The sequence below is a fragment of the Python bivittatus genome, unplaced genomic scaffold (assembly GCF_059951505.1).
Source record: "Python bivittatus isolate LINGU-HERP-01145 unplaced genomic scaffold, Pbiv_v1 ctg000850_np1212, whole genome shotgun sequence".
NCBI lineage: Eukaryota > Metazoa > Chordata > Lepidosauria > Squamata > Pythonidae > Python > Python bivittatus.
Genome location: NW_028277112.1, coordinates 15,428,779 through 15,445,713, shown reverse-complemented (window position 1 = coordinate 15,445,713; position 16,935 = coordinate 15,428,779).

The window sequence follows — 16,935 nt, the reverse complement described above, 5'->3', positions numbered from 1 at the left end:
TGTGTGAAGAGTGTTATGGTCCTTCTCAACTTGTTGCAAGGAAGAAAGATTTACGATAAATTATACCAAAATTGAAGTTAGGGTCTTTTTATTTTTTAAAAATAAATAAACCTAAATGGTACATTAGTGACTATACTATACAACAAGTAAGGCAATACAAGTACCAGGATATAGAATTTCATCATACAGACACACAGAAAGCCCAAATCTTCTAGGCCACAGAAAATGTCCAGAGGTCACCAGTTATTACTCTAAGCTTTTTCTATTGAATAGGTGGCCATTTTATACCCTCTGCCCTTTGGGAATTTCAGGAGAAAAAGTTGCATCACTTCTGTATGACACACAGCATTGTGCCTATAAAGGTTTCTATAATGTTAAAGAAATAAGTAAATTTATGAGGATTCTATGGGACTCCTTGTTATGCCCCAAATGCTGTTCTATGCATTGAAGCTTGTCTTATTTCTCTGGAAGCCTGCTATTGCAAAGTAGACCAATGTATTGGCTAAAGCTATTATACTCTAGAAGGCTTAGCTTGTATAATCAACATCATTCCAGGTGGATAAGCTGTCTGGAAACAAACTAAGAAAATATAGCTTTTCACCATATTTTATGACATCTATGAGATACTTAAAGGCCAAAGAAGCTATAAAACAGTGTATTTGGGACACCAGTAAACAAGACTATTTTAGCAGAACAGCACAATGTCGTGCCTTCAGCAACTTTAATAAAATCTTTGCCCTGGCTCCCTACTTTTTCAGTAACTTCCCTCCAAGGAGCACCATGTATTTTCAGTAGCCCAGCCCAACTAAATGCTTGACCTTTTCCAATTATCCAAGGTAGATTTGCAGGTGTCCATATTCAGAAGAGCTATGCCCTTGTCTTTGGGGGTCTGTCAGGTCAGTGGCAAACATTTTATTGTATTGTTCCTTTTGTAAGGATTCCAACTCCTACTAATAACATTTTCTCTAAGTTATTGCCCATGGACATCAGATACATTTTAGGTCACTCTCCATTTATCTCATTCAAATTCATATAAGGTGACATTTCCTTCTGGGACCATTCATACTATGAAACACTCTTTATAATAATATAAAGAGTGATCCATTGGCTTAAGCCCAACTCTGCTGCAGAATTTAATTTTTACAATCTTTTATACATTTTGTTATTTGTTGTTGTGTTTGTAATGTTTTATTTTTACATCTATGGTCCTGGATCAAAATAAAAATATCTACCTATTATTTCTACAGTCCAAGCTTGAGGTGCTCTTGAACTTGCAAAATTGAGGCTGGAGGGGATGCATATTGGCTATGGGCCACAAGTTGCCTACTCCTGCTCTAATAACAGTTGTAGAAGAGTAAGATGAGAGAGCTAATGCATACAACGGTTAAGAGCAGAAGCCATTAATTGGTAAGTCCAGAGTTCAACTCCTGATTCACTCATTAACTTATGGCAGGTGGAAAGAAGTGCTTAAGGAACTTGATATCTCAGCATTAATCTGCATTATGTTATAGCTAGGAATGAGTTGTTTCTTACAATTTCATAAAAAGTATTGTTTATGAAGAAGGGGTGTTGCCACACAACAAACACCTGCTTAGGAAAACAACAAGGTGCTTGTAGCCCTGCATTTTTAATAAAATAGCAAATACAGCAGCCTTTGTAATATCGGGCCAGCAGTCTCAGTAAGCAGTCTGGTGTTAAACAATTATAGGAGATAGCTGAAGTTCCTATTATGGAATAATAGGGTAAATGCTTCAGGGCTATTCTTCTTCAAACTCTTCACAAATCAGTAATGAAACATGAAAACATTCATAAAATTTAGTCATTTGGAAAATGCAGAAAGATCTACAATAACAATAACTGAAGACAATTATGGTTAATTTACACAGTGCCAATAAAACTAGAATGATGCTTTCCTATAAACATTCAAAGCTTTGCTCGTAGTTGATGATTTTTGTGGGGATAGCCATTCAAATGACTTTTACATTATACCGTGAATGATCGACCTTGAGACTACACTTAGAAATAATCATTGTTTACCAGGACTTAAACTTCAACAGCATCATCAGAATTATATGATGGGTAAAAGCTAAATTGACCTGCATGTTTGTAATAAAATCAATAGTCACCTGTCCAATATTGTGATACTCCCCCCTCTCCACTTGCCCAAGTGGATGGATATGGTTGCTAGTTTTGTTCTGAATGTAAGTCTTACTCACAGGATTATTTTAAGAGCTTTTTTTTTTTTCATGCTACTTTTAGCTGTTATATTTTAAGCTTTGTTTCAATGTTCCTTTATACTGCAGAACTAGATTTATTTCTGAGCTGATGGAAATATGTTAACGACAATGGTAATATTATACCTCATATTATACTTGTTTAAAATATCTCTTTATTTCAGTTAGTGGTAGCTGATTTTCTTCTTTTTTTCTGTTGCTCAGACGGCTGAATTTAAAAGCAGTTGGGGTTCAGGGACTCTATGGTAGATTGATTTAAATGCAGAAAGCTTACTCCAAATTCTTATTACAGCTCTAGATAGAAAGTGATATGTGTCTTTGGGGTTTCCCCCTGGCAGAATGATCTAAAGCTGAGTGAAAGACTCCAAGAGTTCAGATGAAAAAGCTTTCCCTAATTGGAAAGACCAAGAGTGGGCAGGTCTCTGAAACCAAATTTCTTACCCTAAATCAAAATTGTTTTTATCACCAAACTCATAATTGTCACCATTACTTTGCATCTTCCTATCTCTCCACTTATAAAGGAAAAAGCAGTAATGAAACAATGACAGATAAGTCATTGTTTAGAGGAGGCGATGACAAATTGCCTAAGACTCAGACTTGGATTCCTTTCAGACCAGTGCAGTATTTTTTTAATGTACATTTAGCATAGCAATAAGATATCAGCGTAGGAGGCTGCCTTAAGTCACATCAACCCTTTGTTCCCATTCAGCCCTGAACTATCTACACTGATTAGGAGAAGGCAACTTGTGGCATGCCTCCTTTCTTTTGTGGCAGCCATTGTAGCATATTCAACAAACCACAGTTAAAACAAAGCAAGGCTTACTGTGATGTATGAACCTCATGAATGGCTAGCAACAACTCTACACAGAGTTTTGGATAACAGTCTTTCCCAGCCCTTCCTGCAGTTCCCAAGGTTTGAACCTGGGGCCTTTTCACATGCAATGCATATGCGTTACAGAGAAAATGTGCATATTTCCAACTTTACCTTAAATAATATTTTAAAGCCAATTTGGACAATCAGATACCTGCAATAAAGCATGGAAAAATCAAGCAAGAGATGCACATGCAGGTAGACCTTGTTTAGCAACTGCCTCATTTAGTGACCATTCACAATTACGACAGTGATGAAAAAGTAACTTTACAACCAATCCTCACATTTACAACCTTGCAGGTCTGTAAAGCAAAGGAAAGCTGAAGTAAGATCATAAGCACAGTCACAGTTTCACTTAGTGACTGCTTTGTTTAGCAACTGAATTGCCAGTCCCAATTGTGGTCACTAAACGAAGACTACCTGTATTAGTATTGTAAGCATTTCACCTGCATTTTTACAATTTCTATTCAACTTTGTGGAAAAGAAATTACTTTCATGGGGTGTGGTATAGATTTGTGGTACTTGTCTTAGGTGGAAGAAATAGGTAAGTATCCTGAACAGGCATCCCTGCAGGCTTCATTACTTCATATGCTTCCATTAAAGCCCATGGCAACATATCAACTCTTCCCATTGCGTTCATGAACTATAGGCAGCCATGGAGGCTGCAGAACTATAGAACTGAATGTAGCCTTCAATAATAAAATATGTTAAAGCACACATATATGTGCACGCACATGCACTAAAATAAATACCCCCCCACCAAAAAAAATCCTAAAGCATTCTAAGAATGTGGAAGAAAATATAGGAGCCTCTTTCACAGGACAAAAAAGCATCAAGAAATTGTAGAATAAATTTCATCAAAGCATTAGCAATCAAACCCAACAAAGTTAGACATACTTCCAGATAATAATGGATAGAATTTCAGCCTCTGGGAAGCCTCTTTATACCAATGGTCTCATTTGTCCATTGCCTAACCTGGTGGGCTGGTTTTTCCAGGCATAGAATAGTATCTGCTATTCAGGCCTTTTTGTGAAAAAATAAAATGGTAATAGTAGAATGAAATTTGGTATATTCTACATGGAAAGAAGAGGTTGGCAATGGGCTAGGTGTAGCTCAGTCTCTTTTAATGTGAGCCTTGGAGCCCCTCAATATTCAACAAGCTGCTTAATACCATCAACGTGGTTCCCCATTCTTGGTTCAAGTACTGTGCCAGAAAAGGTGTGTGGTGTCTTTTATGCTGATCAAACAAAAGACACTCGAGTCAAGAGGTACACATAGTTGATCCATGATCACAATAACTCAATATACTACAAGGTAAGATGTAGAGCTGCTGAGGATGAACCACTTTCTGTTGTGACAGCTAGACTTTAAAAATCCATAGCTAACCCTATTCATAATAATACCTTCATTGTTAAAATAAAAAAGAATTTTTCTTTGCTCAAACTCTTGCTGATTCTGGCCCTTGAATGGTATTTAATTTTGTCATCCCTCACTACTAGATCTGCTGCTTCTTTTTACTACTTGCTTTATTGTAATTCTGTGCTTCATTTATTTGGTAGTTTTTTAGCTATCTTAGGTGACTAAATCTAACAATAAGAATTCTGCTGGATCATATTAATCCCATATTCTTGCCATATACTGTGGGAAGCCCACAAGAAGGACAGGAAGATTAGTCTTCAGTGGTTCTGTCCCAGCACATGATATACATAGTCTCATAACTGGAGATTACATATAAACTTCATGGTTAAGCAATAATTTGACTAGACTGGGGAGACTCGGATTCAAGTTCACCATCAGTCATGGAAGCTTACTGGTTGGGACTTCCAGGGAAGCAATGGTGGACTGAAGACGGCTCTGTCAGAGTGGAGCCGACAGCCACAGTGGAAAGAGGAGTCAGTGAATGGATTGGCTCCTCAGAATTCCTCTCCGGATTAAGGGGAGAACTAGGATCACCCATAAATTTACTTCACACAGAGGCTTCCCATGAAGAAATCATAGAATAGCAATCTCTGGTGGGTTTGAGAGCTCTGGGAGCCAGGGGGAAATCATCTTGCCTAAACCGCAGTTCGGCGCCTTCAGAAGGACACTGGGTTTGCCCACTTCCTCTCTTAATTATCTTAAATAATTACTTGTTATTGAACTTTTGGATGTTAAGAACTTTTTGAAGGGCAAGTTTCATTACACTGGGAGAGCTTCCTTCTATCCTGGATGGAAGAAGTTTCATATAAGTTGAAGGACTAAAAAGAAAAACAATGTTTGGAAAACAGCAAAAGAGGGACTAGAATGTTGATTTTGGAAAGTGTCCAGATGGACTTCAAAGAATATTTCCTGTGGGTTGTTTAAAATTTTATAAAAGCATATATGAAGATTTTGAAATTAATTGTAAGAAATCCTCCCGTGGGAAAGTTTTGCTGATTGGAAAATAAACATATGATAAGAGGGGACTTTGAAGGTTGACTAGAGGGAACTAGAGAGAACTAAGGATTACAATTAAAGGAGAAGAAACCAACCTATACAATGGTGCAATATTATCTGACTATAGAAGAAATTAAGGCTGTCTGGGAACAACATACTCAGAAATTACTTTCAAGACTGTCTGCCACTATAAAAATGGATATAACAGAGGCTACAGAAGTGGAACAGATTCTATTGGCAAAATAGAGTGACTTGAATGTGGATTTGAAAATGGATTTTTAAAAAATGCCAGACTACAAGAAAGATATGAAAAAAAAATAATGGGGATTTGAAAATGGATTTTAAAATGACAGACTATAAGAGTGATATGGAAAAAGATCCCACAATGGATTTACAAATGAAACTGGCTGATGTTTTAATAACTAAAGGGACATACCAATAATAAATGGGAAGAGTGACTTGGATAGCCTTATCTTGGATTTACAAAAGGGACGTGTTAAACTACTGAAGCTGTTCCTGAGAGGAGATAAAGAGAAAATAATAAGAAATCAACTCGTGGGATATTATTTGAAGGGGTTAAAGATCAAACTTTTAAAAAGTAAATGGAGGGAATGCAAGTCATTCTTTTATATATTTCTTTTTCTTATTTTTTTCCTTTTTTCTTCTCTTTTTTCTCTCTCTTTGCACTTTTCTTTCTGTTTTCTTCACATGTGATATTTTTCTTAGTTTGTATTAGTCTTTTATATTTGTACTTGTAAACTTTAATAAAATTATTATTTTTTAAAAAAGAAGCTTACTGGGTAAATTTAATTTCAGCCTGTAAATTGCTTGGGCTCCCTTCCACACTAGGAGTTCTGGCTCCCTTCTACACTAGGAGTTCTGGAGTTTGAGAACTCCAGCTATAGTAGGCTCAGGTTTAAGTTCCCACTTGAACGGCTGAGCTCATGGGTGATTTTTGGCCAGTTCCCTCTCAGACCAATGTACCTTGTAGGATTGTTGCTCTGAAGACAAAATTAGAGGAAGTCCTACATAAACTGTGTTGAGTTCTCACAAAAAAGACAGGATGAAGAAATAATAACGGTAACAACAATATGAACAATATATGTACTTTCCAATTTGGATAGTTTTATTCTTATTAGTTAACTTTGCCTCCTAATGCAATGACATGATCAAGGTTATCTAAGGAATTAACATTTCTCTTCGACTATATAGTACATACAGTTGCTATCATTTGCTAAGCATGTTGCTAGGGAAATGGAGATGGAGGAAAGACAGACTTTCTCTCCTTTTCTGAAATACCCCCAGCAACTACTTAAAAGAAGCTCTTTGAAGTTTTTCTGTTTTGAATAATATGATTTAATGGGGAATTTAAATCATAGGCATATTAAATGATCTGAAAAGCACCCAAACCTTTTGAAACACTGAGAAAGCAGACTTCCTTAACCCTTTAGAATACAAATCAGGAAAAGTTCCTGCATGAGAAAACAGGCCTTTAAAGATGAAATGTTGCTGTTGTGTCAAAGGCAAACTCATTCTGCAATCAATTTGTCAAAACAAAGCATTTCAGAAACAACATGTAGCTATCTTATACCAATTGGAAGATTATACAGATCTGTAATTATTTTGGTCAACATTCAGAGAAGCAGGTGTACAGTGTGTGTGTGTGCATATGCACAAGTATGAAGTGGGCTTAAGTAAAAGAAATTGCCCTCCACTCTTACCACCTCCTCCTCCATCTCTCCAGTATAATGATAAAGAGAAAAATTTATATCTTCAGTGATACAAAATGTTACCAGGATGCAGGCTGATATTAGAGATTGGTCTGGTCATTAGAGTTCCTAGAAATATATTTTGGCTACCAAAATCAGATTCCAAGATAATGATATTATTTTGAAACTTACATACTAGAATATGTGCTTGTTCTTGTACTTTCATTAGCCTACTCAATTTGTATCTTTTTAAATAAAAAAAATTAATGAAAACTTCACCTTTTTTTTAATTGAACACTTTAAATAAAATATATAAATAAGTCTAAGAAGGAAGATGAAAAAGAATAAAAGAATATAATACAAGTGAATAAATCAGGAATTTAAACATGGTATGGAAGCTAAAGCTTTCTGATATACTATTAATTATTTGTTAATAGATAAGCATGCTATATACCTTACCAGAAAGGTTCTATGATTCCTTCAACAGAAAAAATTGCTAAACAACTTCATACCTTAAAAGTAAATCTGACATAGATTTCAATTCAAATTGGAACAGTTCTCACACTATAACCTAATATATTGATTGTTACTATACCTCAAATTTGGGTTTATCTATGCATTAAATTTATATAGCAATTTTACAAGATACTTAACCAGAATAGATTCTTAGTAATATGGATTGAACTTATTATAAGATTTTATTTGGTGATTGATATTGCCTTAACTATGATTCTTGATATTCATTTTTAGATTACGTTTAATAGTGATTCTTAGTTCTTTAACATGATATAATATATAAAATATACTTAACTATATCATCTATTCTTATTCTCCATATTATATGCAATGTTGAACTTATCGCTGTTCAGGGTTGAGATGGTTAGCAAGAGTTTGTACTAGCAAAGTATCTGTATCACTTTATACTAGGAAAGATCTCGTACAGCTCCTAGTCCCAGCTCTGTTGGTCCCTAAAGACCTTCAAGATCAAACTGCCAAAATTTGGCATCAAATAAGGAATTATGAGTGGAGCATATATTTTTTTTCATGTTAACAAATGAAAAACAAAACAAGGTCTAAAACAGGTGTGCTGAAATTTTGCTAGGCTTAGGGTATTTATTTTGGCATAAAAATTCCCATCTAAATGCTTAAAACAAAAAAGAGGCTGAAAATTCTAACCTTACAATGTAATTACTATGCCCCCCTGTTCTGCTTGGAGACTTAAGTGCAGCCCTTAGCTGCAAAAAGCTTGCTTGCTGCTACCCAGTTATGGAAAAGGATGCCCCATCATTAGGCACAGGCCATATTCAAAAACTTAAATACCTCTATTTTCTTTTAGAAATATTTTCTTTCAGAACTTTTTTGATGAGAAAATTCTACTTCTTTTTACAGCAATCAGATTTTGCCTTTGTTTATCTGTTCAGTTATAGGGATCTATATGGCTTTAGCTTTCACGAGCAGACTGTCTAAGAAATAGTTGATTAAAACATCCTTCCCAAACCTGATGTTCTTCAGATGTTTTGGGCCTCCAAATTACCAGCCTACATGGCCAATATCCATGATTTTCTCCTCCATTTTCTTTTTTTTGCTAACCATAGTTTACCATGACATAAAATTGATAGCAGCCAAACTATCATTAGTACAAAATTTCAGTCCATCACTTGAAATAGCTCTAAGAACAATAGTCAAAATAATAGAGGATTTCACCAAAACAGAAAAGCAGGAAATGAGGAAAGAATCAACACATTAAGGGCAAAAGGGAAGAATAGGAAATTCATCAATATATTTGGGAATCACCAAACCACAGTTTGAAGGATTGTCTAAATTGAGCCACATTATTTTCCACGTGTATGATGATGCAGTATAATTCCAAAGAATATAAACATTCTTTCCCCATAGTTTTGTAGTGTAAGGCATTTTTCCAAATAAAATCAGAGAAGCCTATTGTGTAAATCAGTGGAATTAAGACCAGATGCAAAAAAAAAAAAAAAAAGTTCTGCAACATCAGAAATGCAACAGTGACTCTAGAACAATAAGTTTGGAGAAGTAAAGAATACAATTATGGAAGCAAAGATTTTGCTACACATTACACATGTGTAAAGAAAATACCCGACCCCATTTACTTACCTTATTAATAAAGCTGTCTATGGCTAGTACTATGATAAGAAGCAAATCTTAAAGTCATCTTTGCAGAAATAAGATGCTTTAGCTAAAGAAACTGAATTGTTTGTGAATTCTGTAGGCATGAAATGACTGTGTGCTAGGAGAGGTTAAGCAAGTTTTACTTGGTACCTTATGTACTTTCTGTATAAATTCATATACTTTAAATGTTACTGTTACTGTACCAAAGAGCCTGTCATCTAAATAAATACCGAATGTGGTTGACTCTGAGAAGATTTCCAGAAATCCACACTGGCAGTGGCTAATGGATTTTATGCAATGAAATAGTAGTCATTTGGATAAAATGCAGAACAGAAGCATCACCTTGGGCCAAGTATAGCCTGTGGCATTTTCTGATCAGCCTGAACACTCTTCTAGTGTTTGTTGCATGGGGGAATGGGCATCGTTGTGTATATCAGTGATAATGTCTGTCCACATGCATAATATGAAATACGTGAATGGGGGGAAAGCATGAATGGGAGAATATGAAAGAGGTGTGTATGTGACTGTGACCCCTTTGGTTTCCCCCCCTCTTTTTGGATTCTCCTATCATTGACATATAGCATCCCCTACCCCCCACCCCGGTTATTCATGTGGGAATCTGGCTCTGGTGGGATATAAAGTTTTCTATCGTTGATATAATGCTTCAGAAATTCCAGGAGATAACCTACACAGACATTTCTTCTTTGCCTAAGCTTAAACAGAAGAAGATGTGATCCATGCTCAGCCTCTCTCTGAGCAAAGTGAGGCTCTGGTGGTCACCACAGCTATTTCTATCCAGTTGCTTAGAGAACGGGGTTGAAAACTCACTGCCCGGTTGAAATAAATTTCTGTATATATAATGAGGAGGTGCCTTGACTTTTTTCTCAGGCAGCAAACCATCAAGGACACATCCTAATACTAGAGGAAATAAGGACAGAAGAATCCCAATGTGAGAATATAAATCAACCCTTTTAATTGACTGACTAAATTCCCATATCTTCTTAACAGCTAAACAACAGGGGTAATCCCAACAAAATCTGTGATACTAGCCCTTATTGAAAACAGATTCCCTTATGATTCTGGGGGATTCTGCAATTAAGCACAGCTGTCAGAGAAGGACCAGCTAGGACAATAATTTTTTTTTCATGTCACTCTTCTAAATGTTGGACTATAAGATCAGTGATAAATCTTAGAATGATTCAAGATCTTTACGCCACTGAACACCAGTTCAAGTATCTTCTAGAGCACAGAAAGCTACAGCTTTTTAGCCAGCAGTACACTGAACTACAGGTGTATCTTTCTCAAGAGAATGTTTCTTATAGAAGGAGTTATTCCTCAATATAAAAACAGTTGGAAGAGTCCCACTCTGCACATATGCCGCTATATACAGTTAAAGAACAAAGGATGAGTCCCTGGCGGCCTTTGTATTCTTATCAAGCAAGAATTGCACTGGCAGGGAGAGGAATTATATAACAAAGACATATTTCCTCATATATTAGCTGTGAAATTTAGATATAAGGACTTAGAAGTAATAGTAGTAAATGTATATATTCCCCCATACACATCTCCTTATTATAATTCTGATTATTGGATAAGTTTAGAAATGATAATGGATGAATTAACATCATTATATTCTCAATCCATAATTATGTTACTCAGCAATTTTAATGCCAAACTAGGATCATCCCTTTATGATTTGCACAAAAGAATAGTTTTCCAAATGAGTTCTTTGAGAATCATCCACAGTGGCTCTCAAGAGATAATAAAAGTAACAATGCTGGCTTGTACAGTGGTACCTCGAGTCACGAACGCTTCTGTTCACGAACAATTCAGTTCGCGACCAGCACCATTCGCAAAATTTTGCTTCGGTTTGCGAACTCCGCATCAGGTAACGAACAGGATCCGCAGCCATTTTCCCTGCCGTGGCACGTGGTCATGGCTTCCAGTAGGCGAGATCGCGATTGCAGACAGACACTGGCTGTGAAGCTTTTTGGTGTGCTTTTTAGCATGGCTCCAAAGAAAGCGCAGAGCAAGCATGGTGATAAAAAGAAAGTGCAGAGCAAGCATGGTAAGAATAAGGTTTTGAAGAAAATAACCATTGAATTGAAGAAGGAAATTGTAGAAAAGCATGAGCGTGGTATTCGTGTGACTGATCTGGTTTCGGAGTACAAGATGGCGAAGTTGACAATCTCGACTATTTTGAAGAATAAAGATGCCATCAAAGGAGCTGATGTGGCAAAAGGAGTAACGACGTTAACCAAGCAGAAGACACAAGTGCTGGAAGAGGTGGAAAAACTTTTGTTAGTGTGGCTGAATGAGAAACAGCTGGCAGGTGATATCGTTAATGAAGCTATGATCTGTGAAAAAGCCAGGAAATTGCACAGTGATTTACTGCAAAAAAACCCCTCTACAAGCGCAGCAAGTGAAGAATTTAAAGCCAGCAGAGGCTGGTTTGATAAATTCCGCAAGAGAAGTGGCATCCACAGTGTGACAAGACATGGTGAGGCTTCCATTTCTGACAAGGGTGCTGCAGAAGCCTACCAGAAAGAATTCGCGGAATTCATGAAGGCGGAAGGATACATCGCTCAGCAAGTGTTCAACTGCAATGAAACAGGGCTCTTCTGGAGGGTTATGCAGCGCAGGAAAAAACAAGCGACATTAGACAGATTTTTCGCCAAAACTCAGCCTGCAGCTAAGAGGCAAAGAAGAGAGGAAACCCCTGAAGGAGATCTCCCCGATATCCTTTTGGAGGGGGACTCTCCCTCCAAACAATAACCGCCTCCCCACCCGCTTCCCTGTCCTCCACGCCAGAAGTCGCCTCAAGCAGGGTTAGTGTTCTCTCTCTTCCTACTGTACTGTACTGTACTTTGTTTCATATTTTTGTGGTTTAAAAAAAAAATACGTACGGGTCAGAACGAATTAACCATGTTTACACTGAACCTTATAGGAAAATTTGATTCGGTTTGTGACCAAAATCGGTTGGCGACCAAATTCGTAGGGGTCAGAATGGATTAACTGTATTTACATTGAACCTTATGGGAAAATTTGATTCGGGTTGCAACCAATTCAGGTCGCGACTAGAGTCACGGAATGAATTAAGTTTGTGACCCGAGGTACCACTGTATTTAGTTTCTATAATTTTTAAATGTAATCTCCAAATTTTGGGAGGCAGGGATAATAGTTACATATACCCATACACTTATCGTTCAGCCCACACAAGCAATGTGTTAGATCTCATCTGTGTATTGAGAAATAAAGTTGACCTCTTTTCAGAGATTATAGTGCATCTAAGAGGCGAAAACGATCATCAGCCAGTGAGTGTGAATTTCATGGGTAGTTCAAATTAAAGACTATTTAATAAGACTGATAGGTGGCTCACTCATAAATATGAGGTATGTTAAAATAAAATATTAATATGGGCCAAATTCGATACTATGGCTATAATAGATAGCCTTAAAGCAGAGAATGTGGCTAATTGGGTTAAAACAATTCGATCTCCTACTGCCAAGTAGTTGTCTGTTTCTAATGCATTTACAAATATGTGCTATACACTGAAGAAACATTTAACAACCAAATTTTTAGTGAAAAGCTCTCGTGTAGGTAGAACTCCCTGGTTTGATAATGAATGTCGGCTGACGAAAAAGAAACTGAAGTCAGCCATGAGACACACACAGAGATGTTCCTCTGTTTATATACATGAGGAGATGCTGACCTTAAGGAGGGAATATAAAAAAACTTATAAAATTAAAGAAAAAAAATCACACCATCTCAATTTGGTCTGGACTTGAGGTAGTGGCAAAAACTCATAATTCGGCTATATTCTGGCACTCCGTAGCAGGAATTCTAAGAGAACAGAGATTTGCATTTTATATCCCAATCTCTGCTGAAGATTGGGAGAATTATTATAGAGGTTTATTTGCTTTCACAGACCCTGCAGAAAAACAGCCTTTAAGCAGTGATTCATTACTTATTTAAACTTCTTTACCCTGGCCACCAGTCTCAGAAAATGAGATACAGACCATTATAAAAGGTCTAAAGAGTAATAAAGCCCCGGGAGAGGATTTTTTGCCAGCCAAATAATTTAAAAACTTCCCTGACTGGTTGGGTCCCTTACTGGCAGGTCTATTTACACATATAAACAATACCTGCCAGAACCCAGTCGGGTGGAAGATGGCAATAGTGGTGCTAAAATATAAAAAAGGGAATAAAGAGGACCCTAGCAATTATAGGCCTATTAGTTTAATCAATATTGTTGCCAAAATATATGCTAGATTACGCTTGAGTAGACTTGAAAGCTGGGTATATGAAAAAGGTATCCTGGCAGAAGAACAAGCAGGTTTTAGGCAGAACTGATCTGCCATCGATAATTGTTTCATTTTAAATCACCTGATCGCCAAATATGCCGGTAAGAGGAGACATTTGTATGCTGCCTCTATTGACTTTACTACAGCGTTTGATACGGTGAATAGAGAATTACTATGGAGTAAATTGATTGCCCTCAAAATCGAACACAGATTGTTGGTATTGATTAAAGCTCTATACACAAGCTCTTGTTTGAGAGTGCGGTTTGGGGTAAACGGAGCTATGACAAACAGGATCAATACATGTAAAGGGGTAAGACAAGGGTGTATATTAGCGCCATTGTTATTTAGTCTTTATATCATCGACCTGCTGGGAGTAATGAAGGACCCCGCAGTACATACTGTATGCCTAAAGTCCTAAATACATATTATAACACCTTATTATATGCTGATGACATGATATTATCTTACTCGCAAGTGGGACTTCGCAGGTTGTTAAGAAGACTTAGCTCCTATTGTCAGGATAATTCTCTAATCATGAATAAATCAAAATCAAAAGTTATGGTATTTGGAAAAGGTCAGCAGAAACATAGATGGCGATTAGATGGAGAAGTAATAGAACAAGTGAAAGCCTTTCCTTACCTTGGGGTAATTTTCTCTGAGACTGGATCTTGGGTTTGCTATCATCAAAGGAGCTCGCTTAGAGCAAGGGCCTGTATGAATCTACTACTTAAATTAAAAACTCATAGCTATCCAGGCTCCACGACCCCGATAATTAAAGTATATTAAGCTAAGGTTATTCCTATGCTTTTATATGCAGCAGAACTTTGGGGCTTAGATTCTACAACAATAATCGAACAAACACAATCACAGAATCTGAGAAGCATCATGGATCTAGATAAAAGGACTTCAGCTGCTGCAGTGCTGAACTGGGTATTTACACAATCTATTCACAAACTAAAATTAGAGCGTATAATTATTGGTATAAAATTAATGAAATGGAATCTGTTAGACTTCCAAGATTGTGTTTATTAGAACAGATAAAATCCCAATGACCCAATGGCTTGGATCACACAACTGATAAATTATATAAGGAACTGTGGTTTCCCAGTCTCCAACACTCCTGGAGATCCATCTAAAAAGAGTGCTGTACAGAGAATTTTTGGATATTGAAGCGCAAAAAGATATAGCCACCCTTAGTAAGGTTGGTAATTTGAAATGGCTGCGCCATTATCAACGCACATTTCAAACTGATAATTATTTTAAAATACAAATGCCAAAACAACTTAGGGAGGTATTCACCCCAGCTAGATTTGATCAACTTGATACTATGGTCAGATATGGGAGATTTAACAGGATCCCTTATAATGAACACATTTGTGTATGTGGAGCACCCAAAACTGAGGCTATGGCACACATACTATTCAACTATAACTTGTATATGACAGTGTGAGACTTGCATCTTGGTCCGTATGTTAAACAAACAACCCACTGGGATTCGCATATTAGAACAACATATTTTATGTGTGGTCAAGATCCAAAAATAACATGTAACACAGCTTTGTTCTTAAGCAAATCAATGCACTTGAGATCTACATATGTGGGGTCAATTGGAGTGAACTGCTGGGATGAGATGGAAACATGATTTGTATTTTCACTTATATATATACCTACTTATTTACTCTATTTTTATTCATGCTTTATTTATCTGTTTGTTATATTAATTTTGTAAAGAGTTTTATTAATATTTAGTGTTTAACTTTTATTTTGATAAGACCTTAGGGCTAATCAATAAACTTTGAATTGAATACAATATGAAGGTCTGCTTAAATTCTGGACCAAAAGAAGGAATCTGCCTTCCTGTAACTCAGACCCATTACTCTATGCCATGTACTCTGGAATGATGGAGAATAGCTATGTGACTGACTTACTTTCAGACTGTGTCATGATCTATCATATCCGTCCTCAGTTATCTTCTCAGGGCTTACCATACCCAGCTCCTTCAATCTCTCTTCATTGGATTTAGTTTCCAATTACCTGATCAACCTCATTGCTCTTTTCTGAACCTATTCTAATTTCTCGGACTCCATGAATGATACTCAGAAGTAGAGGCAGTATTCAAAATGGGATCAGATCAAAACAGAATAAAATCATTAGAATTTTTGATCTTCCAGAACACAAATGCATAAGACTTTGAGAAAGATCTTTCTTACTTTCCCAATTGAATCTAGACATGTAAAGACATGTTTCATTTTTTAAATGTTTATCTATTTTTCTTTTTTTACTCACAAGGCTTTCATATCTCTTGGATAGAAAAGTATGGACGAAGTGGTGGGGTTTTTTGTTTTCGTTTTTTTTCCTGATTTTTTTCCAGGGCAAACTTTCACATCTCTGTTTTTGCCACCTATAATTTTACAGAAAATCAAAGATTGTGTAAGGAATGGTTAAATGCTAACTGCTTGTTTTTGCTTCTGTACCCCAAAGCTTTTGCTGACAGTGACTGTGCGGTCAAAAGGTCAGTCTGAAATGCTGCTTTTTGCAAGTAGGGGAACTCGTGAAAGTTACAAGACGCTGAGCAAAGTAAAAGTTATACTGATAAAAGGAAGAGGGGAGAAATGTGGTTAAACTGAAACCTAAATGTCTGACTAGCTCATACCAAAGGTCCTGAAAAGAGGAACTGTCTGCAGTTTTCTCCCATTCCCCCTCCTCTTGGCCAGACCTTGGCCTGAAAAAGGGAAGAAGGACCCAGAACAGGGGTCTACAGGGACTTATAAGGAATTAGAGTTAGGGGCTTTATGGGAGGGAACTCATTTGAATTAATATAAGCAAACAGGGGAGGAGAATAATGTATTCTGGAATTAATAGAAACAAACAAAGGCAGGGAATAATGTATTCTGTTTAAGTTCCTTCGATTGGCTGTAAAAATTATCCATTACTAAGTTCTGCTATTCTAAAATATTATAAAAGCTGTTGTAATCTGTTATGAGGTGTGGCAATTCTCTGTCTCCTTGCTGCCAATCGGACAGAGAATGGTCCACCCAGCTTTTCTCTTGGCCAACAATAAAAGCTGAACCTTCTTTGGAAAAACCTTGGTCTGGAGTCTCATTGGAAATCATAGAATCCAGGCTAGCGAACCTTACATTCGTATTCCATGTTACTCTAACATATGGAGATGCTGTATTCTGGGGACAATATCAGTAACTCCTAAATTGCCTAGAACAGTTATTGCAAGTACAACTGTTTTGGTTTTGCCTTTAAGATAAGAA